The sequence below is a fragment of the Ananas comosus genome, linkage group 18, assembly GCF_001540865.1.
Source record: "Ananas comosus cultivar F153 linkage group 18, ASM154086v1, whole genome shotgun sequence".
NCBI classification, from domain to species: domain Eukaryota; kingdom Viridiplantae; phylum Streptophyta; class Magnoliopsida; order Poales; family Bromeliaceae; genus Ananas; species Ananas comosus.
In genome coordinates, this window is record NC_033638.1 from 5,520,577 (window position 1) to 5,537,942 (window position 17,366).

Below are 17,366 nucleotides of genomic sequence, written 5' to 3' on the forward strand. Positions count from 1 at the left end.
GTGATGAAGACTAGACACTGTTGTGGCATAAATATTTGCTTACACTTAGTGTGTACTAATTTTTTATATATCGTACAGAATATTATATGGTTGATAGAACATTTGATAATTAATACTGTAAAATATAATATAATATAATATAATATAATATTTAAATAATTTATTATGTCATCAAAATTTTATTTTTGATATATATTTTAGAATAGGTTTACGGTGCAATGAGCACATCTAAAATTTTTTGTAGGCATGTGGTAGTCCTCCATTAAGCACATCCAAAATTTTTTGTAGGCATGTGGTAGTCCTCCATTAGTTAGTCAATTAATACGTAATGAAGGTGGCTTTGTCACTTCCAAATAAGAAAAGAAATATTTGCTTACATATGTTGCGTACTAATATTTCTTATATCCATGCACATAAAATATTTTATGATTGATATAGTATTTAATAATTAATACCGTCAAATAAAATATAATATAATAATAAAATATTTAAATAATTTATTATACGACTGTAATTTTATTTTATTTACATTTTAGAGTTGGTTTACAGTGAAACAGGCATGTCCAAAATTTTCAAGATGTGGCAATTTCCCGTTGGTTAAGAAATTAATGCCCAATGTGGCTTGAGAAGAGTTTGTTTTGGTGATGAGAGGAGACATATTTGTGTGCACCCGGTGCGTACTAATATTTTATATACTATTTAGAATATTATATAATTGATGAAGTATTTGATGATTAATCCCGTATAATATGATATAATATAATAAAAAAATTAAATAATTTATTATACGACTGAACTTTTATCTGTGATGTATATTTTAGAATTGGTTTACGGTGCAACAGGTGTGTCCAAATTTTTCGAAAGATATGTGTCAAGGTTTTATTGGTTAAGAACTTAATGCTTATGTGACTTCACGAGAGCTCTTTAATTGATGTGATGTTATTGCTGAATAGTATATTACTATAAATAAATGAACTCTTATTCAAACCTCCAAATTTTTTGGCTTTTGGACTCATATCAATCTAAGCTTTTAGCCTTTGGATGAAAGTATCTCAGAAGTTAACAATGGTGGCGTAATATGGGCACCTGTATGCACCATACAAATAGCAAAAAACTTGATAGAAGGGCCAAAAAGTTAAAAGCATAAAGACGTTGGTGCCTCCAAAAGTAAAATATAAATATAAATAAATATATAAGCATAAAATATTTGCATTCAAGCTATATCAAGTCGAACACAAGTAGCTAACTCTAGCTTGTGCTCATCTTTTTAAGATATCAAGTTGAAAAATCTAGCTCATGTTCATTTTGTTTATTAAACAAGTGATTCAATTTAAAGTCTATTTTGAGTCGAACATGAGCTAGCTAGCAAACAAGTTGGATTGCCAGTCCTAGCTCTGAGTAACGAGAGAACCAACGAACTGTCTAATAATAGTTTGCTTTCATATATTCCATTTTCATAGAGCTCACCGCTATATTTTACAACGCTTGTGTCACGCCCCGGTTTATTCGTTTTCCCGGGCTCGCTAACAGACCCGTCGTATACATAGAAATTTTTTCTGTATACGAAGCGAAGCTGTACCTGTACCTGTAATCATACAACACTACAACCAGTAGTATAGAGCTACTAGGAAAAATAAAACATATATAAAACAATGGTTCAATACATACATAGCATCCTGGTACAAAAATACTCGCTCTAGCGAGGTACAACATCGGTATGTAAAGAACCAAAAACTAGAACTACATGTAGCTGGTACTCCTCTAGCTCTCTGACTCGTCAGGAATGACTCTAACTCGCAACACCCTTGCCACGATCAGTATCAGCAATAGCAGCAGCCGCAACCGAAGGCTCTACAAAAGATCCACAACTGGGCGTGAGAACTACTGCAAAAAGAAGTAGTCCTCAGTAGGTACCGCTACCGACCTCAACGGCTTACCCACTAAGTCTACAGAAGGTATGCTCAATGATAGTAAAGGAACTGGAAACAATCTACAGCCACATGCCACTATACTATCATGATCCAGCTCTACTATCTGTAGAATAATGCAATCTCTGACCCAATCTCACTAGGGGTTGTGAATACATCCGTCCCGCCTGTCGAAACAACACTAATTGCCACCAAACTAGGTCGTCAGTGGAGAGCAAGTCCAACCAGGACAAAACGATACCAACGCAAACGCACAAAACCCGACTCCGGAGTGGCACTCGTTGGCGCTACCCAACCGAGTATGCAAGCGTATCTCTGTCGAGCTCAATCAGGCTCTCACAGGCTATGATCCAAGTAAACAGGGTCACACTGGTCTAACAACCAAACTCACGTGCCCTCGGCACAATCTGATGCAAAAAANACAGCAATCTGGGTCCACCGTCAACCTCAACGGCACCCGACAGTCCGGAACAGCCTAAACACTGCTGTAAAAATAAGCTCGGCATCCCAGCACGAGCGTAAATACATTCTACACTATCCTGAGTATCCACCGCCCACAAACTGCGGTGATACAAACAAATTACGGCTTCTAGAGCTAAATCTGGTAGTTTTAATATATGACAGTGTAGAAGCGCCAGTTTTCTCATAAGTCAAATTCAAGTCCAACATGTATTATTTAACTAATATTCTAAGCTCCAATTCAGATTTAGGGACACAATAAATCAACGAATCGAGTAATGAAATATGATATACAAAAATACACTAATACATGCTAACAATAGAACTTAGGAGGAAATCCGCGAAAATTCGATAAGCATCACTTTAACCCACCTCTATAACTAATCCACGGCAACCCGAGGTCACGAAGTCGCTGGAAACCCTGCCGAGACCAACCGAAATCCCCTAGAACTAGCAACCAACCCACTCCAAAAATCTAAACATCACAAACACCAAAACTTGCATTACAACTCCCAAATTTCAACACTTAAGCTTAATCCACTAGTTCCAATGTCAAAACTCACCTATCAATCCCCAAATCTATAATTCAGGTGAAGAACACTCTCAAAATCAGTAGGGAAAGGTAGAGCATCTTCCTCTGGTCGAAATTCTAGCTATCTTCAAGAATTGGTCCATAAAAGCAAAGAAAACTCAAATTCAGGTCCAAAACAGCAGCAGTCCAGAAGAATAGTAATTTGACCAAACTAACCTGAATCAAATATAGTCAAAATGGACTCCACGAAATCTCTCAGAAGTCAGCTAACCACCAAACCAAGTTTCACAGCGATCCGACCTTCCTACGTCGCACACGAGCCAAAACGCCGAAGGTCTCTGCTGGAATTCTACTGAACTGCAGTCCTCAATGTGCAAATTGTGGAATTTGGAGTGATTTGAGGGGCTGGAATGCAAAATATGGCTTCTCTATGAAGGAGGGATGAAAAGGCTTCTCATGGGTCGAATACTATCTATTTGTAGTAAGGTGAGAGGATAAGATAAGCCCCAAGAACAAACATTACAAACCTGCTGCCCCTGTAGAAATGAATAGTTTCGGGCGCCCGAAACCATGTTCTGGGCGTCCGATACCTCCAAGCTGCACAAATACTCCACTTGGGTTTCTCCGCCCACGGTGTGTTGTGCCCAAATCCTGGTCCGGCGGACCTCACCTACTACCAGCCACGTGTCAACGCAAACGATACTCCCAAAGTGAACTTTCGGACCCTCTTCTGGGCGCTCAAAACTAGGATGCGAATTGGCTTCCAGTTCTGCTCAGTTCAGCACTCGAGTTCTGGGCGACCCATACCCTGTTTTGGGCTCCCAAAACTAGCAAAACTCCAGTTTTGCTCCTTTGAGTGCGCTAAGTCTATTTCTGCATCCATTTCGTACAGAAATGACTCTAACTCAGTCCGACACTCTCCAGATGTGTCGGCCAGTCACTAATACTGTAGCCAATCCTATCCAAAACCTCTGGAATACTACAGCTTGGTTTTATATATTTCATTAATTAAATTAAAAGATTGAAAAAAAAATTTGCATACGAGTTATTTGGTTTGCTAATATTTTTGTTGTGCTTATACCTAGAAGCTTAATAGAGCATGCTATAGACCCACCACAATCATAAGGGTTTGAGAACTTTGTTGGTCCACCAGTTGTTAATTTTTTGGCATGAGTTTACCAAACATATTAGCTTGTTGAGCTTTCTTGCTAGTCGGAAGTGCGAAATAAGTTTCCACATTGCTTAATAGGCTAGGGGGTGAAAACGGGAGGAGTCTGTAATGTCCCAATAGTCCTACACTAATACTAATATACTAATGATCAAGCTTAAGCATTTTGGGCTAGCAGTTTGGGTCCAACACGTTATTAATGCTAATGGTCTGGCTCATTATAATTAGGTTGTTTGATTGTAGATAAACATGTGGTTAAAATACATAAAATACAAGGCATATTATTATTCTAAAGATAACCTTAGCAATGCACTCATCTCCTAAAGAAAAATTTTAAAAAAATCTCTCTTTTAGGAGATGATCTCACTATCCGTCATATAAAATAATAAAATATGCAACTACAAATTTACAAAAAAAAAAGAAGAAAAAAATTGTTGTTGCAACATTCTCATTACATACTAGCAAATATATCAAATGTAAATACAACTACACATTTCTTTGTATATATAGAAAAAAGAATTTATAATCGCAACACTCATTGCATACTAGCAAACATATCAAATGTAAATATAACTACTGTCATGCCACGGGACCCGGTGGAAGCACGCCCGGTGCGTGTCCAGACCTGCCATATGCCTACACATATAAGGCGTCTACAACAATAGTAAATGGAAGCAAGGAATAAAACATCTAGAGATATTAGAGCATGATTAAACTAGTTTCTAATAACAAGTAAAAGCAATAAGAACTATCAACTATCATAATCCAAAGGTAGATAGGTAGATCAAGAGATCCACAAGGTACAAAAAATACAAAATGGTAGTCTCTACATAAAGGTACAAAACTCTCATCCTCTCCAACAATACAAAAGGAAAAATGAACCACCTAAAGCAAGACTCTCCGCTATCTAGCTCGAAGCGATGCCTTTCCCGCAATCTCGAGCCTCTCCCGGGGTGGAAGGCTCTATAACAACAATAAAACAAAGGGCGTAAGAACTATTAATCAATAGTTCCCAGTGGGCAAACCGCTGACCTCAGTAAAATACACCACTAGGTGAAAGAGGCAAGAGTAGTAAGTTCTAACATTTAAATAAAATGTACAACATGTATGTTAAGCATAGAATAAACTTACTAAACTACAATGTCTCTACTTAGCATGAATTCCACAAGTAGAATGCTATTCTAACATGAATATGCATATGTATAAATGACATGATGTCCATAAGTACTACTAGTAAAATGTTATTATTTACTAACTTGTCCAATGTCCACTTTACATTTTAGTTCAAGTTTGATTCAAACATATAGGACCTACACAAGGATAGTCCGGCTTGCATCGTGCCTAATGGCCCCGTGGTAGTCAATATTCCCACCCTAGGAATGAGCCTCCCCCACGGCATCCCATTTCGGCGCCCAATCCCGCACGGGCGAGCATATGTCACGATGGCTATCTCCGGAGTACCGGCTTGTGGGGAGCGACCCTCACAAGTATGTGCGAATGAGCACAATGGCAAGCAAGCGTAATCATCCGTCTCAAGTCCAATGTCATCACACTACAACAAAACGGAGTTTTAGTGGCAATTATTTAGCGGCGATTATCAAACGGCCACTATTATTATTATTTTATTACACTTTTAGCGGCAATTATTTTCAAATGTATAATTTTAACCTACTAATATTTATATATTAAATATAATTCTAACCCAACCTCCACCTAACCCAACCTATCCGAACCCAACCTGGGTTGACCTCAACCCGCACTCTCTCTCCCCCCTCTTATCTCGATCCAAGCTCCCCCTCGCTCCCCCCTCCTTCTCCTCCTCCCCCTCCCTCTCCCCCCTCCTCTCTCGATCCAAGCTGTGTCGGCTCTCTATCGGCAGCGGTGGCGGCGTCGTCGTCTCCAGCGGAAGAGCTCTCGGCGGCGGCGAAGGAGTGGCTGAGAAAGCTCTCGGCGACGGCATCTAGGGTTCCGGCGGAGCCGCGACGACCGCGCCGTGTGGCTCGCCGAGAATCCCCTCTAGCACGCCTAGCTCTCCCTCGACGTCACCGATCTCTACATCAAGTCCCTATTCTTCCCTCGACGTCACCGATCTTTCACTGCTTTTTACATCTACAATCGATTCTTCTTGAGATCTGGATCTGTTTTATGTGAATACTAGAGTAGGGAGGATTAGACCAACACACTGTGAGTTGTTTGACTCCCTAATTTGACTCGGTTGATAAAGAAAGTCTTGTCTTATAGAACATGAGTATCTCAAACGAATTTGACCTAGGCTGCCTAATCAACAGTTCATGATTAATCAATTCGATGTTGGAGTCGACATGGCTTGTTTGTCATACTTGGAAGTGCCTTACGTTATGATTAGTCAATACCATGGACAAAGAGGGCTGTTATTGCTATAATGCTTAGTTGATTCTATTGGTGGCAGACTTTCTTACATGCCAATTATTGTTAATTCGTCGGTTTTTACAGTACCACCTCCCACACCAAATAACACTCGAATCTATAATAAGAGTTTTATGCAAAATCTTTGAAGAAGAAAATCAAACTAAATTACTAGGTGATAATCTATTGCTTGTGGATTGCTATGAGGTTTGCCAACATGTATGCATCAGGATTATTTATGCTTTATCTTGTATTTTTATGCTTCCAATTAGCTATTGAGTCGCCTAATCTATCCTATAACTTGTTATCTCCTAGTACTCGATGGATGTATTGGCTCCGTATTTCTCATTGTAGGTAAAAGCAGCTACAAATCTGAAGGATCAAAGCCTTTCATGTTTTTCTAGATTCTGTGATACCCTTGACAAAAAATTCTTTTCAACTGAAGCAACAATTTGAGGAGGGAAGGAACTGTGAAACAGAGTTAACATTTTCACCATGCAATGTTAACTCTTATAGCGCCTTTACAGTTCAAGCCTCAACGCTTGGTAGTTAGATCAATCCGGTTATGTGTTGATTTTTACCGCAGGATCCATGTAGGCAAGTATGGTCCGCTAAATTTGCTTTTACACCTGGTCTACTACATCTATGTCATTTAGGTTGCCACATGTTTATGAAAGCCTTGTCAACAACCAGTTAGAGCCCAAAAAATTGTGCCGGTATTTTAACGTTCACTCCTATTGTTCAGTATAATAAAACTGGGTCTATGTTTAGTTGATGCCAGTTATTTTTGGAGATAATCTATTGATCTCCACTATTTATGGATTTGGGGTACTACGGGAGTAAAGAACCGATCACTGTTGTGATTTCTAGAGTTGTTTGTTTATGACACACATCACCCCTCCTCTCCTTTTTTTGTCTCTATGCTCTTGTTGTTGTTCTATGTCTCTGATCATGATGGGAATGCTCTAGTCTCCTATAAATGCTTGTTACTATTTGAGTGCAGCAAGTTGAAGGATTGATGGCATAACATATAGATCTTTTTTTTTCTTTTTTCTTTTTTTTGAGAGAGATAGGTAGCACGCTACCCGCTTTGTTTATTTCATTTAGAAATAAACTTAGCTAGAAATGTGAATCACCTAGGATTCGAACTTGGGTCTCGGGTACCAACCACTAAGCCTTTTGCCACTTGCTCTAGGGACGGTCGGTCATAACATATAGATCTTGAGCTATACATTATACATAACAAGTGAAATTTCATTGCTAGAAATTGTGTGTGATTCTAATCGAATGTCAAAATTGTGGTAGTACAAAGCATTAATGAGCTATGGTTTTTGGATACGGAAAAGAAGCTTTGTGATAACAGAATGTGATTGAGGTGAAGTACTTTATCTTTTGAAGGCAGCTACAATCTTAGGAAATGGTAAGTTAGTTATCTCTTGGAGATAAGTGGTTAGGCAACACTTGGAATCTTATGGTCATGCCATAAGTGTTGGAGATGTACTCTTGTATTTGGCAGGATTATATCACTAAATGATAGGTTCTAATACATTTTAACCTTTGAAGGCATTTCTAGTTAATTAAACTTCAGTTTGCAAAAGGAGATTTAAGTATATTTGAGCGGAATGATTTGGAGATTGTAGACATCAGCATGGATGAATTTTTTAATATTTATATTGAACGTCATTCTTAGGTAGCTTAAGCTTTTGGAGAACAACAGTTGTTTTTAATATTTATATTCAACATGAATGAGAGTAAAAAAACCAGATTTGGAGTGATATTGTCATTAGAGTCATATTTTGAGGCGAACTTGATTGAGCAAGACAACTAGTCCATAATTTACAATGCTCAGTACACCTGTATTCTTGCTGGCTATGTATCTTTTAGCAATAAATGAAGATCTTTCCTTTCTGAATGTACTCTTTTGTGCTACTTTTTTAAAGAAACTCTTACACGCTTGCACCTAAAAGGCCACATGACGATGTATCTTGGCCTTGTTCTGCTTTAAAATTTCTGCTTTAGATTTATGAACAAGCTTGGATATGAAAAGTACAGATACCACATATTTACTTGAAGTGGCTAGTTTTACATTAAACACCTACCTTTTCTCCTTATTTTCAAATATATTTATCATTGATTTCTATATCCTGACTAACAGACTTTTTCTTCTTTTAACTTAGATACTCATTTACAATTATTCGCCTTTTTTATGGAGGTCTGATTATCTTATTTTCTGAAAACTTTAAAATTCATTTGAAATTTATACTTGTTGCAGACGTTGGTTTTTGGAGAGACAATTAGCCTCCTCCCAAGTTCCCAAGGAGGAGCAAATTAATATAATAAAGGGTTTAGAGAGGAAGGAAACAGAGTTTATGCGACTTAAAAGGCACAAAATCTGCATAGACGACTTTGAGCTTGTAAGGACTGAGATTTTTTTTACAGTGCTACTAAACTCTCTGTTGACGATGTTTATGTGTGTAATTTAATTACATAAGCACTTGTCAAGTTTCAGGAGAAACTGAGCTAAAACGGAAAAGTTACGCGATTATTAGTTTTCACTTAAGTGAATAGTAACTCCGGTTTTTCGGTGAAGCCACGGAGTAGAGCTGGCTTTCGGCGCGTATCGGACTCCGTTCATAGCGATCCAATAGCTCGTTTTGAATGGTTCAGCTATTCTGGAACCAATGGCACTGACGGATTTTAGATCTGATGCACGATTTTCGAGAAAATCTGAAAATACATGTTTCTTATGTAATTGTGCGTCATTTTGGCCTTTTGGAGAGAGAATGGATTTCGTCGTGAATCGGAGATCAAATCTGACGAAACGAAATGCTAGATTCGATGCCTCGACGTGCTGAACGCATTGGCGTGATCCGATCGGAAATCCGATGGACGGATCTTTGGGAATTGCAATAAGTTCGGTAAGGGGTCGAGAGTGGAAAATCGGGAAATTCGCAAAAGTCGTAATATTTTATGTACCGAATCGCGCGAGAGCGATTGTGGAGGTGCAAAAGCGCGAGAGTTACCCATTGTGCAGGACTAGGGTTGAAATTTGTAGTTCAGGTGGACTTTTGTGCAATTTGCACATTGCATACAATGTGCATCTAGGGTTCTTTTGCAAGGAACCCTAGATCTAGCCGACCTAGTTCCCCAACCGTGCCCTAGATAGCCCCAGTAGGTCCCTGCCCTACCTGTGCTCGTGCCCAGACCTCCGGCGAGCAACTCCGGCAGCCGGAAAACTCATGGTCTTCTTCCTCTCCTCCCCTCTCGGCCACCCTCGCCTCCTCTCTGCCGAAGTTGCTGGGGAAGCGACCACTGACCCTCTTGGAAGCTTCTTGGGAAGATATCTCCCTCTCCGGCGCCGGAACCGGCCATCCTCGCCGTTCTCGCGCGCCGCCGGCCGCCGCCCCTGCTCTCTGCGGCCGCCCAGACCGAGTGCGGGTCGAGCCGGGGCTAGCTCTGCCTCCGCACGCCGCCGCCGTTCCCCGCCGGCCGAGTCGCCCTTACTCCACCTCCGGCGAGGTGCCGCCGTCACCCGGAGCTTCCCCAACCGTCGCCATGGCCGCCGCTGCTTCCTGAGGCTGAGCTCGAGCCGTGGGAGCTCGAGTTGTCTCAGCGCCTCCGGCACTGCCTTCCGCCGCCGGACGGCGTGAACGCCGGACCTCCCTGGCCGGCCGCACTCAACCTCCACAGGCGCCCCCGCCGCCGAAGTCCTCAGCTGGCCGGACCCGAGCTGGTATCTTCTCGGATGGCCGCGGTTAGGGCATCAATGCCCGTCGTCCCCGCCGCCTCTCGCCGCCGGACGTTTCGTGCCCCGGCCTTCTTTCGTCGTCCTCCATTGCCCCTGAGCCTCCCGCCGGCCGCCGTGGCCGCCATTGCCCTTGGAGCCCAAGCTCAAGCCGATACGGGTTCGGTTTGCTCCGCCGCCGCCGCCGCCGCTTCCAGCCGCCAACCGAGGTGAGCACGGTACTCCTCACCTCCCCCGCACCCGTCCCTGGCCGCCGCGCATGCCTCCGTGCTGCCGGAAGCCGGCCGGAGCAACCTCGCTCCGGCCAAGCCCGAAATAGGGCTTAGTTTAGGATGGGTTTGCGTTCTGAGCTTCTCGAGCCTCCCTGATCAATACGGAAGGGAGCACGATGATCGTGACTCATTTCTGATCATCGTGCTCACCTTGGTTTTTGTCGGGAAGGCTCCGTTCCGATGTTTCGGTGGTGTCGACCCTGTCGAGCCTGTTTGGCTGCTGTTTTTGGGTTTGCGCACGCTTATCCGGCGATCTGAGGCTGTCCTGATGCCTCCGGAGGTGAGCACGGTGATCGTGGGTCAGTGCAGATCACAGTGCTCACCTCACTTTGGATCAACAGTATCCGGTTAGCCCTGTTTGGCGCAATCTTCCCCGACTGCGCGCTGTTCGCTGAACCTTCGGGTTGCTCCCGCGCTTCCCACAGTGACCTGTTGCGCTCCAGACCATGAGCACGGCCTCCGGTACGTCGAGACCTATCATTATGTGTCTCAGCAGAACTTAGAAGTCCTCGGTTTGCGTGTACGGGCTATGTTATCACCCAATTTACATGAAATATTGGGATTTTATGTAAATTCAGGGGCTTTTGTGCAATTGTACACCTTGGGGCTACTGTGGACAGTGTGTGTGAGTGTGTTTGACCTCTGGACTGATTGTCCATGGTCCGTTAGCTTTCGCAGAAATCGGTAGGTCGATTTCGGTCCGTTTTTCGGCGAAATTCGCCGAAAGAACGCGGTTTCGGTTCGGATTCTTTCCGACGGTGTTTGGCTGCTTCGTGTTTTGTCGCTGAGCCTTGTTGGCTAGTCACCATCATCACTTTGTGGGTTCGGTGATGATGGGTGAGCGACGGTGGGTTCCGGTGTCGAAATAAACACATTCGGGAACCCGGATTCATACAATTATCCGGCGATAATTGTGTAGGGGTGTTATCTTGTGTTTGCTGCCAAAACACCCAAATTGGAGTGTTTTGGGGCAGCAGGTGACTCGTGACACGAGTCGATGAGTTTCGGGACACTTAGTGGGTCCCGACGGTGTCCCGGTGTGGTTTTCGGGATTTTCGGTTTGTTCGGTAATCGGTTTTGGGAAACCGATCTCCGTGGGATTGTTTGTGGGTTGTGTATTCAGTGGTTTATTTGTGGGGTTATGCTTTTAAGGGTTTCTTAGTCGTGGGTTAGACACTAACCGAGTGGACCCTCCTTAGGTCCTGTTGACGTTCTTTTGCAGTCAGGAGACAGGTGCGACAGTTGTACAGGTGGGTACTTCGATCCGACGTCGGTACAATGGTGCACGCTCGGTGATGGTTTCTTACCTTTGCTCTTTCGTTATTATCTAGCATATATATATCTTGATATATAGTGTTGAGCCTAGCACCATGTTGTTCAGTTACACTCTACTCGGTTGTTCTCTTTATATCATGAGTAGGAGTAGAGTAGTTATACCATATTTCTTTATTGCGCTACTTAGCTATTCTGCATATCCTGTATCATGTTTAGAGTAGAGCGGTTTCGTGATTTTATGTGAAATCGGTGACCTAGTTGATTTGTTCTTGTATCTTATATCTGTATATAGTCGGTTTGTTCCCTGACTCTTGTTGTTTGATGACCTTTAAGGTCGGGGTACCCTGAGGGGTAGGATTGTCGACTAGTGGCCGACGGTAGTTCTAGATCATATACTCAGATGACTTGTTGACCGATTCTTGCATATATACAGTAGTTGACTCATTGATCAGTATCTACATACTGTGGGTAGGATGTTGAGTTGTTCCATCCCAGTTGACTTGATTAGTCAGTATTTGCATATGTTTGAGAGGATGTCGATGTTGTCCCATCCTAGTTGACCTGAGTGGTCGGTTCTTGTGCTTCTTTACAGTTGATGACCTATGCGGTCGATAGGCCCTGGGGGGCAGGATTGTCGGCTGGTTGCCGACGGTTGATCANGACTCTGTCTGTGTGAACAGTGGATTTCCTGTATTTGTGGCGGATCTGGCATACCCTGGGATCAGGTTTGCAAAAAAAAAAAAAAAAAAAAAAAAATTTCTGCTGTGTTTTTAACCTAAAGGGACCCCGGGGCGTGACAGAGCTACTCACCATTATTGGAAAAGGTGCTTTTGGGGAGGTCTACTGTTGCATTCTTTACAAGTTTAATAGTGGCAAACATTTTTAAGAATTACTATTTCATTCAATTTTGTTTATGTGCGAACTAAAAGTATTGGTAGTTTTTTCTTCTTTATTCATGCGAAGTGTTTCTCCAGCTAAAGTTTTCATTTGACTAACGCTTTAGAATGATTTCTTGTAATAAAGGCATATCAATCTCATATTATCCAAATAGATGAGGGTAGGTTTTTTGGGAGTTCTTGTTCTAGGCTAGTTATCCAATGCTCATAAGCTTGTTTGTCGTTGGTGACTGGGTAATAATCTCCTCATTTCTCTCATCATTAGTTTGTCATGACCTGAAAATTGCTGAATACTCTAAGGTCCCTTTAAGTAATTGTATAATGTTGGCGAAGGGGATACTTTAGTTGCAACTATTAGTAGAGATTGATCTCATCTTTCGGATGGATGATGAGTCAAATGACGTAAACAGAAATTTTTTGTGCATTGTGCATTATGTATTGTGAGGCTTAACTAAGAAGATGCCTTAGGAAGGGGTGTAGTTACAAAGTTCATTAGTGATGGGGTGGTTGTCATATTGAAGGCTTCATAGAAAAAGATGTCTGGCTAGCCTATTTGACCCCAGAAATTTCTGATTGACCTATTTATGCCTGATGAACTAAGTTTATTTTGAAGACTAAAGACAAAAAATCAGTTGGATTTAACCTTATTTACTCATCTATAGATATATAGATATTTTTGTCGAAATGTCCTCGTGCTATTAAAGTTTTCGAGCTAATGTGTAATAATCCTCTGAATGAAGATACACACCATTGACTGCATTTAATGTCATATAGAAGATGATCATTAGTTAAATCATAGTGGTTATTATAAAATTGCTAAAAAAAAGCAATGGAAACCTGTGTACAGCACATTTCCATTGTTGCTATTTTCTTCTTCTTTGCTGGGTATTCATTTTCTCGATTGGGATTCGAAACGGATCAAATTGCCTCGTCTGCTATTCTAAAAGAGAACAAATATGAAATGAGTTGAGGTGTATGTAATTTTATATTTCTTGATATTACTTGTTGATAGCTATTCATATAAATGAACAGAACAGTGATTGCATGTCATCTTTAGATAAGGATGTCATAGCTGCGTTTCTTACATTGATTTATAGTCTTTTGCATGCATTCGTTTGCATATAGATCTGTGTATAGCCAAATTTTTGTAGCTAGATCACATGATATATCAATTGATTTATGTTCTGACCTGATATGACTAATGTAGATTGTTTTCTTGCCCAAATATATTTCGCTCTCTCTGTTTCGTGCATACAAGAGGCATTGCTTTATCTACTTATCAAATCCTTCATTTTTTGATACAACTGTTATTGAGCACAAAAACTGAGCTTATGTATGATGCAGAAGAATGTGGCTTTTTAGTCAAGCAAGAAATAGGATTAGTTAAGTATAATTGGTCAGTAGCAGAAAACAATGTGACATTATTATTATTATGAAGAGCTCATTTCTTCTATCTAGTTAATTTTGTAATGTTGGCAGTCCTCTATTGTAAGTAGAATTTAGAACACATTGATTAGATCCATAGTCTATGCTTCACCTGACAACACTTAGCATATTCATGCATACATCTGTATAACACTACTGTGAATCATTTGCCCATATGATCCAATAAAATGCTTTGCTTCATTTATTTTGAGGAATTGCTAAATTTTCTGGTTTGACTACTCTTCTATATTTGTTTTGAGGAATTGCTGTCACTGCTGACACTATTATCTAGAAGGCCAATTGCTTATACATTTTTGAAAAATTTTCGACTTTATTATTTACCTCACTTGAAAGACTAATATTAAAATTGCTGACACTGCATCAGGAACTCGCCAATTAATATTAAGCAGAATTTAGAACACACTGATTAGATCCATAGTCTATACTTCACCAGACAACATCATCTTAGCATATTCATGCATGTATCTGTATAGCACTACTATGAATCATTTGCCCATATGATGATTTTTATTTGGTAATTTCGGATACTGATTTTATGACTTTTTTTTTTGTTGATCCAGAACAACTGGAGCTGTTGAAATTGAAGTGGGAAGCAAGAGTTTCGATCATGCGATGTTTGTTATTTTTTGGCTACATTTTGAACAAGTATTTTTTGTTAGAACTTATGTTCGAAATTTAATTTGAATACTGAGATTGTAATTTGAGAGTGGAAACTATTTGTTATACAAATTATTAATGCTTTTTGGTTATTACTGTTTTTTAATATTTCAATTCATTGTAGTATTTAGTTGTGAGTCTAGTATTTTAATATTAATTGTAATTGTCTCTATAAGCTTTATTTATCAATAATTTATATGTTTTTTGTGGCAATTACAATTAATTATAGCGGCATTTATAATAGTTGTTATTGTATAGTCTTTAGCGGCATTTATTTGGATTTTTACCAACCGCCGGAATAAATGCCGCTATAACTTTTAGCGACCCTACCAATACCGGCAATTGTCAAAATTGCCACGATATCATTTAGCGGCAATTATAATTGCCACTAATTTAAAAAATAATCGCTATTAAAACTTAATTTTGTTGTAGTGTCATGTCTAAAACATGGAATAAAGGCTAATGTCCCAATGGCCTATCACTAGGACAACATATAGAAGTTTAACCATTCACTAGGTTGAATGCCTCTTTATGACATTTTTGTCTACTATATCAAACATGAGTTTTATGTCCAAAAGCATATATTATTCTAGTCATTTTCATTGCATGAAACATGACCCCAACTCACATAAAAGAATACTATTCACATGCGTGAGTAATATACACATATCTCTCTACTATATAGAGTTAATTTTTTCATGAAACATAGCACATACATTTTAAGCATTCTAAAATTCACATATGCTCTATCTAGCATGAATATGCATGAATTTCTATTTTTACAACAAGTAAAACAACATAGAGGGAGTTCACCCATTTCGGTGAGATCAAACCAGCCAAGAACTCCTTGTAACCCTTTCGTTTGCGCAAAAGAAGGTGTCCACTAGCCTCCTAGCTCCCTAAAGGAAATTCTACAAGAGTTACACGCAACGAACGAACACCCCAAGGATCAAACATTAACCAATCCAAAAAAAGAGCAAAAACTCACTTTGAGTTGTGAAAATCTCTCTCAATCTCCAATTAAGAGCAAGAACCCTTCAAAACCAACCTAAAGGAAGGTTCCGAATCAATCAATTAAGCTCTAAAAGATACAAATCAAAAATCCCAAAATAAATCCCAGATTTCTCATTTTTAGGTTTATAAGCAAAAACTCTACTACAACATGATCTAAAGGAGAGATCATAGATACTAACCTCTCTAGAAGCTCTAAACCAAGCTAGAAGTGAGCTAGGGTTAGCAACCCCTCCTCCAAGAAGCTTCACTCCAAGCTCCAAGACTTCTCCCATGGTGGAAAAGTCACCAAAAAGCCAAAAAGAAGCAAAAGAGGTGATTAATCCTCTAAAAATCCAAGAAAAGGGAAAGAAATTCAAAGAAGAGGAGAGGAGGTGAGGAGGGCTTCCCTACCTGATTCTCCTCTGTTCCAAACTCAGGGAACACAAGAGGGGGCGTGGGGTATTTGTAGTGTTGCTACAATAACAAAAACACTCCTAAAAAACTGCCAAATTGCAGTCTGCACTGCGTACCGGTACGCGGGAAGGAGTATTAGTACCAAACAGCAGTCTGCGCAAACCGAGCCTCTCCCAGGTGGGAAAATGCACTGGGTACCGTACTCCGCCGATGCAGTACCGGTACTTAACCCTGCGGCGTACCGATACTCGGCCAATGCCGTACCGGTACCCGACCACCCAACAGCTCAAACCCGATAGCAGCATTTCTCGGTTTAAACAGGGGAGTTCCAGTACCTCTTCTCCTCTCGGATCCCTGCATCCATAGGCACACACAGTCGGTCCTGAACTGTCCACAACAAAATCCTCTGTCTGTCCCCTCTCCATCTGCTCTCGAATCCTCAACAAGTGAGAGTCTCCACTCAGTTTCTCTCTGATCCAATCTAATAGAGTAGGCTGCAAGACCAAAGACATCAGTTTTGCAGTAGACTCAGGGGACACTATCTCGAGCCTCAACCGCTGTAGCTCCTCAAGTAACGGCCTCTGCTAAGTAATCAACATGCTCAAGCTCTGCACTGACTTCTTGCTCAACCCATCTGCCACCACATTCGCCTTGTCGGGATGATACTGAGTACTAATGTCATAATCCTTCAACAACTGCAACTACCGGCGTTGCCTGAAGTTCAACTCCTTTTGGGTGAACAGATGCTTGAGACTTTTATGATCGGTGAAAACCTTATAGTGCTCGCCATACAAGTAATGCCGCCACAATTTCAAAGTAAAGACCATTGCAGCAAGCTCCAAATCATGCGTAGGGTAATTCTTCTCGTAATCCTTCAGTTGCCGGGAAGCATATACAATTACCCTACCATGCTGCATCAACACACAACCCAAACCACTGTGCGATGCATCACTATAGATCACAAATCCTTTCCCCATAACTGGAAGAGTAAGGATAGGAGCCGACATCAACCTCTGTCTCAACTCATCGAAGCTCCTTTTACAATCCTCACTCTAGATGAACTTAATTCCTTTTCGAATCAATCAAGTGAGGGGTGTGGAAAGCTTCACAAAGCCTTCCACAAACCGATAGTAATATCCAGCAAGTCCAAGGAAACTTCTCACCTCCGTTACCGTCGACGATCTCGGCGACTCCCG